At 48.5% G+C, this 13,309-nt stretch overlaps 1 non-coding gene across 1 annotated transcript; it reads right to left on the bottom strand.

Annotated features, from left to right (window-relative positions):
* Nucleotides 1-7,754: 7,754 nt before the first annotated feature.
* On the bottom strand, nt 7,755-7,827 carry TRNAS-UGA (transfer RNA serine (anticodon UGA)). The gene has a single exon. It is a non-coding gene; the product is annotated as a tRNA-Ser (tRNA).
* Between the last annotated feature and the right edge of the window lie 5,482 nt (nt 7,828-13,309).

The following is a 13,309-nucleotide window of genomic DNA, read 5'->3' as shown; positions in this document are numbered from 1 at the left end:
GCACAGCAGACGACGTGACTCGCTGGGTGTGTGTGGCCAAACGGACAATCTTCGGCACTCCAGGTATGTGTGCCACAGGGCTTCTATACGGCCATGTTCTCGGCCAGTGCCTCAAATCGGAAGTGCCACCGCGACACAAGGGGAGGGAATGAAGCCTCAAATGTATTTGCATACGTGTCGTATACTTCCACGTGCCATGCGCACCTCTCATCAGGATAGTTCTTTCCGCAATATGCGTCGCCTTCGTGCTCGTGATGCAGTCAAGAAAACACGCATGCCACAGGTGTGCAGCGGTAACGTCAGCCGTTACCGCTGCTGCCTCGCCATTTCAAACAAACGGCGCGTCATTTAGATTCCAACGTTGCGCTGAATCTGCGTGTCTCTTTATTGATTTATTATTTCTTTACTTTGATGTATAACACCGAGAAATGAAGTAGCCGATGTATACTGCATGCCTCAATCTTTCCAAGATAACATGCATGTATGAAAGAGTGGAGTACAGACGAAGCTATGCTCTATGAGCCTTGCATGTCGTGCTGGAATTTTCGTCGTTTACTTGAGCGTCAGAAATAGAATACATGTGGTAAACACAGAGGATTTCGAGTTGTCGCGCATCTTGCAACCACGCGCCACTTAGGTTATTATGCATGGGAATACCTGCAGAAATGTGCCCGTATAGCAGTGCGGATTAAGAAAAAAAAAGATACTTAGCGAGGGTTCGAAAAACACCACGAAAATTGCCCACCTGTTCTTATAGGCAGTATTACTGCTTCGCCTAGCGGCAGTTGACCATTGGCCGTCGGTTAGCGAAAACATTCGCGAAGCCCATATTCTTTGTGCAGGCAAATTCTTTTAAAAAGAAAAGAGAGAAAAAGAGGTAAAAGAAGAACGACTAGGCTACTTTGCATACGCGCTAAATATGCAGCTCACATTTAAAGAAAGAAGAAAAAAGACAGAAAATTGCTCAAAGGTAACTGTGACGTGGCTATAGTCCCCCAAATAGGTTTGTTTCTTGGTCAAACGTATGCCGCTGATCGAAGATAAAACCAGCGCTCCTACTTGACGGCCATTTCGCAATGATAATGGAGCAATCACGCTATTTAGGCTTGAAGTGAAAAACGTAACGATGCACACTCCCGGTTTGGAAATCTGTAGCCTAACGAGTTACGTCAATGAGCGAAATTTCCCGGCATATAGGATGGTAACTGCCTGTCTTTCAGTGAATGTCTATTCGTGAGGTAATAAACGCAATGACAGACGAATGCGATATCAATAAACGTCCGGACGTGCTCGTAATGTTGCATCATATGGCTAGAAGTTAGCTTAACTGTAGCATGTCTCATCACCTCAAATGGTAGTTGAGATGCAAAGTAACTCTGGATTTATCCCTGTAAAGCAACGCATCTCTTAATTCATAAGAAATTACCGTGTTTGCACGATTCTAACCCGCACTATTTTTTAAAAGAAAAGGTGCGTTCAAAGTGGTATGCGCGTTGCAATCGTAATTAATTATACTCAAACAGAAAAATAATGACTCCGATTCTCACAAAAAAAAAAAAGAAAGAAACATGTGACGCTCGGAGACATCGCATGGTCGGTCCATGGTGCGTGGAATGCTCTCCCGCAGACGATGGTTGCGCAAGCTTCCAGAAGTGTGGCATGTCTGGTGCATTTTCCTGAAGATGGCTTTCTGTGGTCGGCAGACAGCGAAAACGATGTTATATATATATATATATATATATATATATATATATATATATATATATATATATATATATATATATATATATATATATATATATATATATATATATATATATATTGTGGGGTTTCTTCTCTCGCGGCGTTTCTCAGGCTCTCGCGATGGCTGTGTGGAGGCCATGGCGTTGTGTTGCCGGGGGCTCCGTGTCCCTCTCCTCCTTGCCTGGACGGGGTGGCAGCGGGTCATAAAACACTGTCGCTCTGCTGTCACCCCGCCCACGCGAAGGTCAACAGGCTTTCGCCATTGGCCAAGATTTTGGCGGGATTCGGGCCCGGCTTGCGTGCACTCCGGGTAAGCGCGCGCAAGACGGGTCCCGCGGAGACCACATCGGGGCGTCGGAGGGTGCGTACATGTTCCTCTCTGCCGGCGGCGGCCCCCTTTGTCCGCCGCCGGCCGATGGTTACTTCGGCTCGTCGGGGTCCCGGCCTCGGCGGGCGTGCGCGCACTCTTCCGTCGTCTCGATGTCCTGAGGCAGCGTCTGCCGATCGTGCCCCCGTCTGTTCGTCTGTCGTTTCTCTCTATTTCCCTTTTCTCTGCTTTGGGGCGCACGATGGCAGGCGCTGACCGAAGGATAGGCAAATTCTTACTGCTGGGGGTTCTTTGTTCTTTGTTCTCTCTCTGTCGCGGCGCGCCATTCTAGCGGCCACCGGCGACCATTCGGCTTTGTTTTGTCTAATTAGATTCACATTCGGACGTGATGTTAAAACTGTTAAAACGTGTGTTTGTATTGACTCCCAGCTTAATAAATGTTCTTTGTTGTTTCTTGAGAGCTTTGCCTAGGGTCTCCCTTGCTGCGCGCGCGCGGTCTCGCCTCCCCCTAAGCTGTGGGGCCGGCGGGGCGCGTACGCGCGCAGCTGCGCGTCGGCACACGGAGCGGGCCGGAGCAGGCGCGGGCGCGCGGTGCCCTGCACGCGTGGCGGCTCGGAGTGCTCGAACCCGCGGTGGTGGTCGTCCGGCGCGCCGTGAGCGTCGCGGGTGAACTCCACAATATATATATATATATATATATATATATATATATATATATATATATATATATATATATATATATATACCTTGGCGGCAATATAACTGTGCGCTAAAATTGGTGGCGTGGTAGAATCGCGCAAATACGGCTTTCTGGAATACCCTTGAAAACCCTCAGATGAGGGTACTACATAGGGGAACAGCAATTATACAACTTATCAGGTATTGGTACACAACTATACAATTAGTAGCATTACACATATTGCACATAGCTACATATTACACATAGTTAGGCGGGACACCTACTGGAAAAATAATGATTACAAGGTCTCAAGAGCAACTCGCAACAGAAACAATAACGAAAGCTTCGAGACACATTTGCGCACTAGAGTGAGAAAAAGCAGTGTGGTTTGTTGCACGAGAGAAAAGACTGACTGAGAGATAAAAATAAATAAAACAGAACAAAAGAAGCAGGGGCAAATAAATAAAAAAACGTTGATTATCTCATACTGAGACACGGTAAACATGGAAAACAAACCGTGACACACAACAGAATAAATGAAAGGGTGATGGTGTTAACGCCGCCACAGCCTGCAGGAATACACCTACAACTCCGAGACTAATTTCGACACGCCCGCGCCAGGCTTTCGTGTCACCGTCAGTGCTGAAGTTCGAGGTGAGCTCGAAGGCACACCTTGAACTCCTGGTGGGGTTGTGGGGAGGGAGGGGGAGTACCATTTAACGACGCGCAGAAATGTAGACCACGGCGAATGACCTCGCTCGTTGCCACCCAACGTCGCACGGTCGGGACCCGAGACACTACTACGCGCCCCGAAGAGCGCCCCGCTCGGCCGAGCTAATGAGCTCAAGGTCACGATTCTTTTGTGTGAGGCGTGGTGAGTACCGCTATAGTCCACCGCAGTTGAAGAAAAAGAAACAGTGATAAAGACAGTAATGGCGCATCCGTCCCACGCGGCAGCACACCCCGGCCAAACAAAGGGGGGTGACCTCTGACTGTGAGACTCGAAACAGCGTCAACCCCAAACTCATTGCGCTCATCGCGCTGGTCCACACTACCACTACGTGTCGCTTCAAAAGAGACGCCTTTGCGCGGCGCAATCTCCATCCCTACCCGCCCCTTCCCCCCAACCCCTCCGTTCTTTTTTTTTCTTTTTTGTCGTTTACAGCGGATCGGGTGAGTACGAGAAAAGTCGTACTCTGTAGAGAAGTCGAAGGGCACTTAAAGTGTGTTTGTGTGGAGGGTGGGGAGAGGGGCGGGGGAGGCTAGATTTTTGTGACGGCTGAGATCTGGAGCAGGGCGGCTGGTTCTTGCGCACGAACGGCGGCTAAAGCACCGAAGACGGCGGCGTGGCCCATTTTGCATCCACAATTGCCACATCGCTTATACAACACGTCGCCCACAACCCACTACTTCTCCTGAAACGTCTCTCTCCTCGGGGGCAAGAGGACAGAGACGTTTTCCTCGTTGTCAACTGCCTCGCCCTCCCCCTCCCCCCACCCCCCCAGCCCTCCCCGCCCGCACTTTCAGCCGGCCCCTAGTAAAACGTTGCCGTGCTCTTTGCGGCGAGGCGAATCATCGCGGTGTCTTACTTCAGGCCGCCCGTCTGGGCCGAGCTGTGCGGACCGGCGTACCGTATTCACGCAAACTTAAGCGCCTCGAGATTGTAAACGCGCCCCAAATTCTCACAAAGCGAATCAAGGCGCCCAATTTTCAAAGGTGTTGGCACGTAAGTACGGTTCGTCATTGACTATAACGACTGACCAGCGCGCAAGGGCCCACGAACAAGAAGCCGTTCCTTGCACACCCAAGCGAACAACTCCTTGGGGCTCAGCCTCTGACGACAGCTCAATATCGCGGAGTTTAACGTCCAGAAACGGCGCATGGGGTTACGAGGGACTCCGCAGTGCATGGAGGGTTCCCGGTTAATTTTGAGCACCTGCACCCAAATCATGGGACGCGAGCGCTTCTGCATTCCAACCGCCTCAGAATGAGGCTCCCCAATACGGGACCCAAAGGGGCGACCTGCCCCTTTCTGTCGCGCACACACGCATACTAAGTTCCGCCGTTATTGTTTACGTATACGTCGACGTCGCGAGGCAGACCGCCTGCTTCTCGAATACCAACTGCGCCTTGCTTCAAGAGTAACCGACAGGCGCAACCTTGAGCGCAGCCCGCTGCCGCCTTGCGTCTTTGGCAAAGTGTGTTTTTTTCCGGCGGTGCATCGCTTCAAGGCTTTGAACAGTGGAATGACAGCGTTGCTTTGAAACGCCCCACAGCTCCTTGGTGCAAAACACACCAGTGCCATTAATTGGAAGAGCTGAAATACGACATTGCCGAGCGAGATATAACATTCTACTTGTCACTAATATATACTGCACGATTGGGCAAAAGGCGAAAGGTGGAAAACAAGACGAAAAATACGTGGAAGCAACAAAGAAATGCGCGAGCCCACCCGCGAAAAACGCGCTGTACACGGCCGCGGAGTTCGGCACAGCAGCGTCGACCTTGAAGAGTCGAAGTCGCGTCTTCCTTTCTTTTCTTCGGCGAGCTCGACTTCTGTGCCAAAATCTAGCGCTAGGGACGCAGTCGAGCGTGAAGGCACGCATGGAAACGACCGTGTTTGTTTCGCTTTGGTTCCCCCCTCTTCGTCTCGCTCGATTCCGTTCGACGGGAACCCAACCAGAGATCTCAGATGAAAAATGGAACGTGGAGCCAGGCTATCTACGCATTCCTCATAACGGCGGCTTCGGTTGCCACGGCAGATACCACGCAAAACGTCGTTGCGAACGAGTGCATTGACTGAAGAACGGCTCGGTAAACGGGTATACCGCAAGATCGGTGCCTGTATACTGCAGTTTCAGAGGCTTCCTAACTACCCGAGTTGGTCATAAAGGGTCTGCAGTTCGTCAGAAATCGACGAAATATTGTGCGCGCTGTATCGACGTGGAATATTGCCGTTAGACTGAATAGTCGGTCGCACGCCTTTCGCGAGTCACTCAGTTCTTCCCGGCCTGTCAGAGCCGAGGACGTATAAGCCCGCCTTCTGTGAGTTTGATTCTGGGAGCCTGCAGTGGAAATATGAGCGTTTGGAGATCAACACTTATTCGTGTGCGAGGATTGCCCTTTGTCTGTAGGCTACAGCGATGCTTTCGGTGGCAAAACCACTCTGAGATGAAAAGAAAACGCCTTTGCTTTGTTGGGAGGTAAAATAGCGAACCTGAAAAAAATTAAATCCTTACGCACCTTCGATCAATGTTGATTTTTTCTTCTATTATACACTGCGTGCGGTGTTCGTATGAATAGCGGGCATTTGCTTTCTCTCTCCTAAGCTACCGGAAGGGATTACCGCATTATAGTCACGTGTCTAACGTTGTGATGCGCCATGTTTTTGCGCAGAAAGCCGGTAGCGGGAGTCGAGTCCTTTCTCCGCTGTCGTCGTCGGCAGAGCTTTCCATCAACCTGACGCATCAACGTGGTGCTCCGTTGGCTCGACCTTGAGCGAGTGTCGGCCCGCTTCGTCGTGGGAGCGGCACTGTCTCTATTTTTTTTTTTCTGTCGGCGATTCGTCTGTCAACGTAGCAGCTGGCTCTGTGCAAACGATGTCTCCGCCACCACCGTACGAGAGACAGCGAAAAAGCGCACCCCGCAATAAAAAAGAAAAAAGAAAGAGGTTAAAAAGGAAATGGAAAACTCGGCGCCTTTCTTCTCACGAAAGCTGCAGCACGAGCACATAGCCCACCGTCTGCCAAGCGTCGTCTGCTCTCACCTACCGTGTTTGAACTCACGCAGACGAAATGGAATACAACGAGCTCTTCTCGCGAAAACGAGCGCATCCTTTTTATCTTTTTTTTCTGTTTTCTTACCACCCTATGCATCGCTTTGCTTTGACGGAGTCGCCTTACACAAATGATTGTGACCCGTTAACCACTTCGCCCTCCTCGAGGATCACTGTTGTCGCTTTGCCTTTCTCTGTCTGTCGACCTTTGTCCGTATATTCAGCACTGCGATTGTCCTTGACATTGAAGGTCGTGCTGGCGCCGCATTTTACATTGATCGCGAAGGTGGTCAAAAAGTTATAGACCCGAAACAATCCCAGAATTACAGGCACTACTTCACTTGGAAAGAACGTACTTCATATAGTTACAGCCCACTGCTTAATAATTTTACGGCATTATCTGTACGGGAACGGGTTTATGGCAGACCGTCCTTTGAGCGCGCGTTCTGTTCCCTGATTTTGTCGGCACGACCAGATGACCAGCATCTGATAAAAAGTCAATCGTGAACTTTCAATGATGAGACCCTGCATCGAGCAGATTCGTAAAAAAAAAAAGGTCGATGCCTAAGCTTAGCCTTTAAAGGGACACTAACGACAAATATGAAGTCAAGCTAAAATGATAGGTAGGTTAGTGCTCGAGAATCTTTAAGGCATCAATATTATCGCGAACAGAGCCTTAATAATCGAGAAATCGAAGTGAGCGCAGGACATTATTAGAGACTCCCCCAGGACATTTATGTACTTGCCCGATGACGAAGGCGCTCCTCATTTAAATCCTGTCACTAGTACTCAGCCACTCGTGACAAAAACATCATGTATTAATTGCATTATAAGACAAAAGGAAATGCTACTTGTCCAGTTCTAGTTCATTGTTAGAAAAAAGAGCTCATTGACATTACTCTTGACAACAACGCGGGTGGTCGACTCTACGATATGTTCATTTGAGGGATCGCCCGACGTTTGTGCGCAGGCGCGAGTTAAGAGTGGGCGCGATAGAGAAAATCTGCAGGCTTTTGCTCCTTGAATATCTGTCTTTGTCTATACCTATACACACACACACACACACACATATATATATATATATATATATATATATATATATATATATATATCATAAGAAGCCAACAAACACTGACACCAAGGATAACATAGGGGAAATTACTTGTGCTTAATAAATTAAGTAATGAAACGATAAATTAATGGAAATTAAAGTGGATGAAAAAACAACTTGCCGCAAGTGGGAACCGAACCCACAACCTTCGCATTTCACGTGCGATGCTCTACCAATTGAGCTACCGTGGCGCTGTTTTCCCATCCACTTTTCTTAAGTATTTATGTGTCCTATAGTAGAACCCTGGGAATGTTAGCCAGCGCCACCACTCACAGACCTTGGCGGCGGACGTGGAACGTCCTTCATGCCGCAGGCGTCACGAGAACGTGATCTTTTTTGGGTGAAGGCAACTGGTCAATAAACCCACATATGCTACCTAAAGGCATCAATGTTGCCGGATTCGGGACCCTCGTTATGTAAACAACGAGAAAGGCTTCTTATGATATGACTAATAAAAATCGGGCCTCTCGGTTAACCCCCTTTCTTCTCGTTATATATATATATATATATATATATATATAGGCGTGGGAAATTTTGCTCCGACGCTGACACTGAATTTTCTGCGGCACGGTGCCACAAACGCTATCGCGTTCAAAATTGCACTTTTACCCGAACGAGAAGATGGCATGCCGGCGCGAAGTATTAGGCGAGGTAACTGCTGCTGCGCAGATGCAACGACGCTGTGGCAGTTGCCATAGAGTTTCGTACAATTATTGCATGAAACTCTACGGCAGCTGCGATGCGTTTCGCAAGCCTGGCGTGACGAGGGGCGCCGCTATAGCGCTGCAGGCCATCGATGCAAAAGCTTGGTGGCGCAAACCACCGCCCCGTTCCAAAGGGGACGCTCGTAGCATCCATCCATCCCTCCATCCATCCATCGGTGAACGAGACCGAAGGTGAACCGTCGACGTCGGAAGCTTACTGCTGTTCATTCCGGCCAGACCTCTCTGTGGACAATGGTGTAGTATGAATGTAGCCCCCTCAGCGGGAACGCTAGTGTTTGACGGCACAGCGCCCATGTCTGTTCGTATATATGTTTTCAACGCGTTAGTGGATCCCGCTACACGTAGTATGTTTCGGAGAATCGAAAGCACTTTGTTACATAAAAATTTTTTGATCGATGTTTGACTACGTGCCTTCGACTCAGCCGCTCCATCGTGCGAAGCTAAATATTCCTTTAAATGACCTTCGCATAGTCCCTCTGCTTCTAATTAGAGCTCAAGACGGACCTTTCTGCTTTTCAGGACAACAGGGAGGGGAATCAAGAAACATGCGGATGCAATGCGTGATAAAAGATTGATTAAATACGAAATGTGTCAACGAGAAGCGACTGCTGAACGCGTCAGTGGATTAGCAGCGATGTTCCCATAAACCGACCGCGAAACGCTTTCTTTGGCACCAAATGTGCAATTTACGATTGATGACTTCGGTTACGCATGTGGTGTGAGTTATACATTACGCATTGTATCAACGTCGGTTACCTGTACTTAAATAATCATCAAGGTTTCCCACATTATTGGCACAGTGTCTCCACATTTTGGCGTCATCCTTCTGGCTTTATCATTGGTTATCATTTAGTTATCATTAGTTGTCATTAGTTATCATTAGCTTTATCATACGAAGAACCACGTGACTATATTTATTGCTCATGCTTGTTAATGACTGATGTAATGCAAGTGATGTGTATATCTGGGCCGGCTAATAGTAGGAATTCCTTTCACTCAATTCTATTAATTTCTTATCACCTACTATTCACGGCCGGTCAATTCCGGTGAAAGGGCAGGGGGAGCCAGGGCCGACCCGAAAGCCCCTGGCCCAGCCATCCGATGACCTTATCGGTGGGTTCGGGCACGAGGCCGCGGGCCCGGGACCCACCGGGCCCGCGGCCTCGCGGCCTCGTGCCCGAACCATGGACTTAGGCCCGCTAATTAAATGTCCTAAGTCGGGCTTTCGAACGCGAACGCTTTGCAAGTTTCAAGGCATTCTGTGCCAGGCTGTAGCAACTCGTGAAAAGAGGTGGCTCTTACTTAGCACAGGAAAGAGGAAAACAGATGAAGTTTTGTTTCTCTTTCTTTTCCACAAGAACGAACAATGCTTCTGCGTCAGGAAAAAAAGAAATTGTACAATAAATCTCTCTTCAAACCATTTCCCTGTTTCCATGTCTGTTTCTACTTGTGCGTTTATTTTATGCTGTGCGCTCGTGGATTCTCATATTTCGCGTGCTAAATGACCTCACAGAACTAAATAGTATGATAAAGGTAAACGCATGCGCACCAGCGGAAGAATACAGGCCATTGGCCAGATCACTGGGGTTCCCATGGGGGAAACGAAAGTTTCGATTTTTTATTGCTTACGTACTGCATAACAAGCCAACAAATCGGGCCCCTCGGTTAACCCCCTTTCTTCTCCTTATATATATATATATATATATATATATATATATATATATATATATATATATATATATATATATATATATATATATATATATATATTACAGGTCGGCCCTGGTCATAAAAACCACAGGCGCTGGCTAAGCTTATTAGCCAGGGTGCTCTAGGCGGAGTAGCTCTCGGACCATTCTTGAAGCGCGGAAAGGAATAACATTGGAATAAAACATTTGCATTATCCCAACCTTGAACACTGATTACACTTCGACTGCGACCGTCACATTGAAGTAATGTGCGAAGCATCATAACCTTGTTTACCAACATGGCGAACAGCGCCATAAAGCGCATCATAAACAGCGTCCGCAAGCTCTTTCCTCGATTACGGTCCGAGCGTTGCATGCACGCCTTATGTGCTGAAAGATGCCATAGTGTTTACAATCGATAATCGAGGAAAATCCCTCATGTAAAGGAACAAGGACAATCGTGACGGACGATCGAGACGCAAAAGGAAAAAGAACTTGCGCAGAAAAGTATGCAGAGTCATCAGCACACAGGAACCATCTACTCAGCGTATAGGGCTTCGATGTCACCTTTCGCTCAGATGTGAACCACACAAGGGCGCGTGGGTCAGCTCAAGAGTCAGGGCTATCATGCCGCTTGATGAGACCGATTGCGTTATGATGCTTTTAAAACCCCTTCCTACTCGAAGGACGAGCCAGGGTCGTAGGTGAAATCTGTACCGCTCCTACGGAGAGCGAGAATAGTTAGTTCGGCTTCATTGCGTGCGTTTATATATATATATATATATATATATATATATATATATATATATATATATATATATTATATATTGCATGACAGGTAACACGACAGGGCAGCTAGCTTTTGCACTGGCAACCAGCTTTCTCAAATGACGTTGTCCTCTTGTATAGGCTCTGACTGACGAGAGCTCCCGACCTCAACCTCACGAAAAGAACGCAAAAGGATGCCACGTCTTGTCGCTCGCCACTTCCCCAAGTAAATTCCCCCAACTGCCACAAGTCGAAAACCAACAAGGAGGCGTTCCGTCTGCTCAAAGCAATACTGAAGTGATCGTGAGAGAAGCACTCGAAAGTAAGTTGGTGCGATGACTATGGCGTGCCGCAGTTTCTTTCAAAGCAAGTGCACTTCAAAGCAAGCTGTTTCTTGCTTTGTAGTGCACCACACAGATGCCAACGTTTAGGACAGTCGAAACCAAGTTATACGAAGTTATACGGACGTTTATCATAGTACCATAATAAGTCATAATATCGCTTTATTTTAGTTTTAAAAGGTCCGACGCCACATGAGCACTTTTAATGAGTTGTGAAAGCGAACGCGTTAATGTCGGTTTGAACACCGCTGAGCGCGTCCTTCGAGATTCGCGCTGCGTGCTGCCCGAGCCAGCGAGCAGCAGCAGCCTAAGGTGCCAACGCCGCGTGCCACCGCGGTGCTGCGCGACGAGAGACCGATGAAGCAGCAGCGGCCACCAAGGGCCGGCAGTCGGGCTCAGCAGCTAAGCCCAGTAGGGGAGAGAGAGAGACGCTTCGCGACGATGCCCTCTCCCCTCACGCAGCACCTGGCGCGCTATCGCCGCATCACGTGTCCCCTTTCGCCCACTCGTCTCCGTCGAGGGGCACTTGTGACGTGGCGTCGCAGCCAATCCGAATTCGAGTGCCCTTTCGCTGCTCCCGATTTTAGACGCCGGCTTTTTCTTTCAACGAGCCATTTGAAACTTTCGCATCAGTAACACACCTTTTCAGCTAGCCTTACAATGGTAAAGCTCCAAAGTGATGTTTTCATTAGTGCGGCGGTTAAGCAAACTTTCAGTTAATGTTCTTCAAAATGTTTTTTTTTTCATAGTCTCCTTCTAGAATAATGTTCTCAGTAGTCCATTTCACTTATTCTTTCATTGCTCTACAGAAGAAAATAAACCTTTTAGTACTTTATTTGTATGTCTTTCTTTGCGAGAATGTTTCTTTGAATGAATAAAAAGAATCGGTATATTTTGGGTCGTTTTTCGTGAGAGTATTCGGTAGCGGAAGGCTTAAGCGTGTGTCATACATCACGAGAGAAAGGTGACGAGGAAGAATAATTCAACACAAGACATTTGCGTCGTATTATTATTATCCGTGCATTTATCTTTCGCCTTCATTTGCAATGCATTTTCGCGATCGTAGCTTCTTCTAAGAGAAATGTGGCACTTCTCATTTGAGTGTTCCTAGACCCCACCGAGCATTCGAAGGTTCGCGAAATATTGGGGTAGGGTGGGGACGCTGCGTAAGTGGCAGGCAGTCAGGTCACGAGGTCAGCGGCAGCCCCGAAAGTCGCTGCCGCTGTCGATGCCACTCAGACCCACCAGAATTCTACTCATCCGGATTACCCTCACTCGGTCCCAGGCTCTCGAAATTCTGCCAAGCCGGGCCCTCTCAGTCGAACTCAGTCTCACCGGAATTCTACTCAGCCGGCTTCACCTCACTCGGACTTAGACTCACCAAAACTTTACTTCGCGGGGCTCAGTCGGATTCAGACGCACCAATGATCCACTCGCCCGGGGCTCCACTCAGACAGACTCGTCAATACTCAACTCAGCCGCGCTGATTGGGCCTCACGGGTCGGTCCGAGTCTGAGTGTTTCGACTTATGAGTGAGTTTGGAGTCTTGTGGCAACGGAGGCGATGCAACCTACTTGAAAAAGTGCGATTCTCTTTAGCCCCAAGAGGGCCACGTGAGGCAAGCAAATAGATTCACGAACTATTAGGAGGGAGTTAAAGCTTTCAAAGCCACCGCGGGGAGGTGGAGATAGCGATTACCTCGACATTGGCAGCCTTGACGTCATGAGGTAGCATACGGTTGTTTACTGGCCAGTTGCGCCTAGCTGCTAAGTTCACTTGCTATATGTGATGCCTGCGGTTAGAAGGCTGCCGCCATGGTCGTGCGTGGCGCTGGCTAACACTCCTACAGGGCCGGATCTAGTACGAGTGCACAAATATGACGGGAGGACGCCCCTCGCGGTTGCTGAACTTGTAAAGCACACCGCGCGTACTGCGGAAGATGCGGGTTCGACTCCCGCCTCCGGCAAGTTGTCGTTTCGTCCGCTTTCGTTTCCCCCTTGTCCTTATTATCTGTTCATTTCGATTAAAGTGAGAGTCAATTTTCCCTATGCTTTGCCTAGCTTCACTGTCGGCTTGCTTCCCCTGGTCGTAACAAATAGGCGAGTCAACAACGGTTGACATCGAAGAAAGTCAAGGTCTTCTTGGGTGCAT

Source organism: Dermacentor albipictus, chromosome 5, assembly GCF_038994185.2.
Source record: "Dermacentor albipictus isolate Rhodes 1998 colony chromosome 5, USDA_Dalb.pri_finalv2, whole genome shotgun sequence".
Classification (NCBI taxonomy): domain Eukaryota; kingdom Metazoa; phylum Arthropoda; class Arachnida; order Ixodida; family Ixodidae; genus Dermacentor; species Dermacentor albipictus.
Note: the sequence above shows the minus strand (reverse complement) of the source record. Positions and strands in the feature narration are given on the sequence as shown.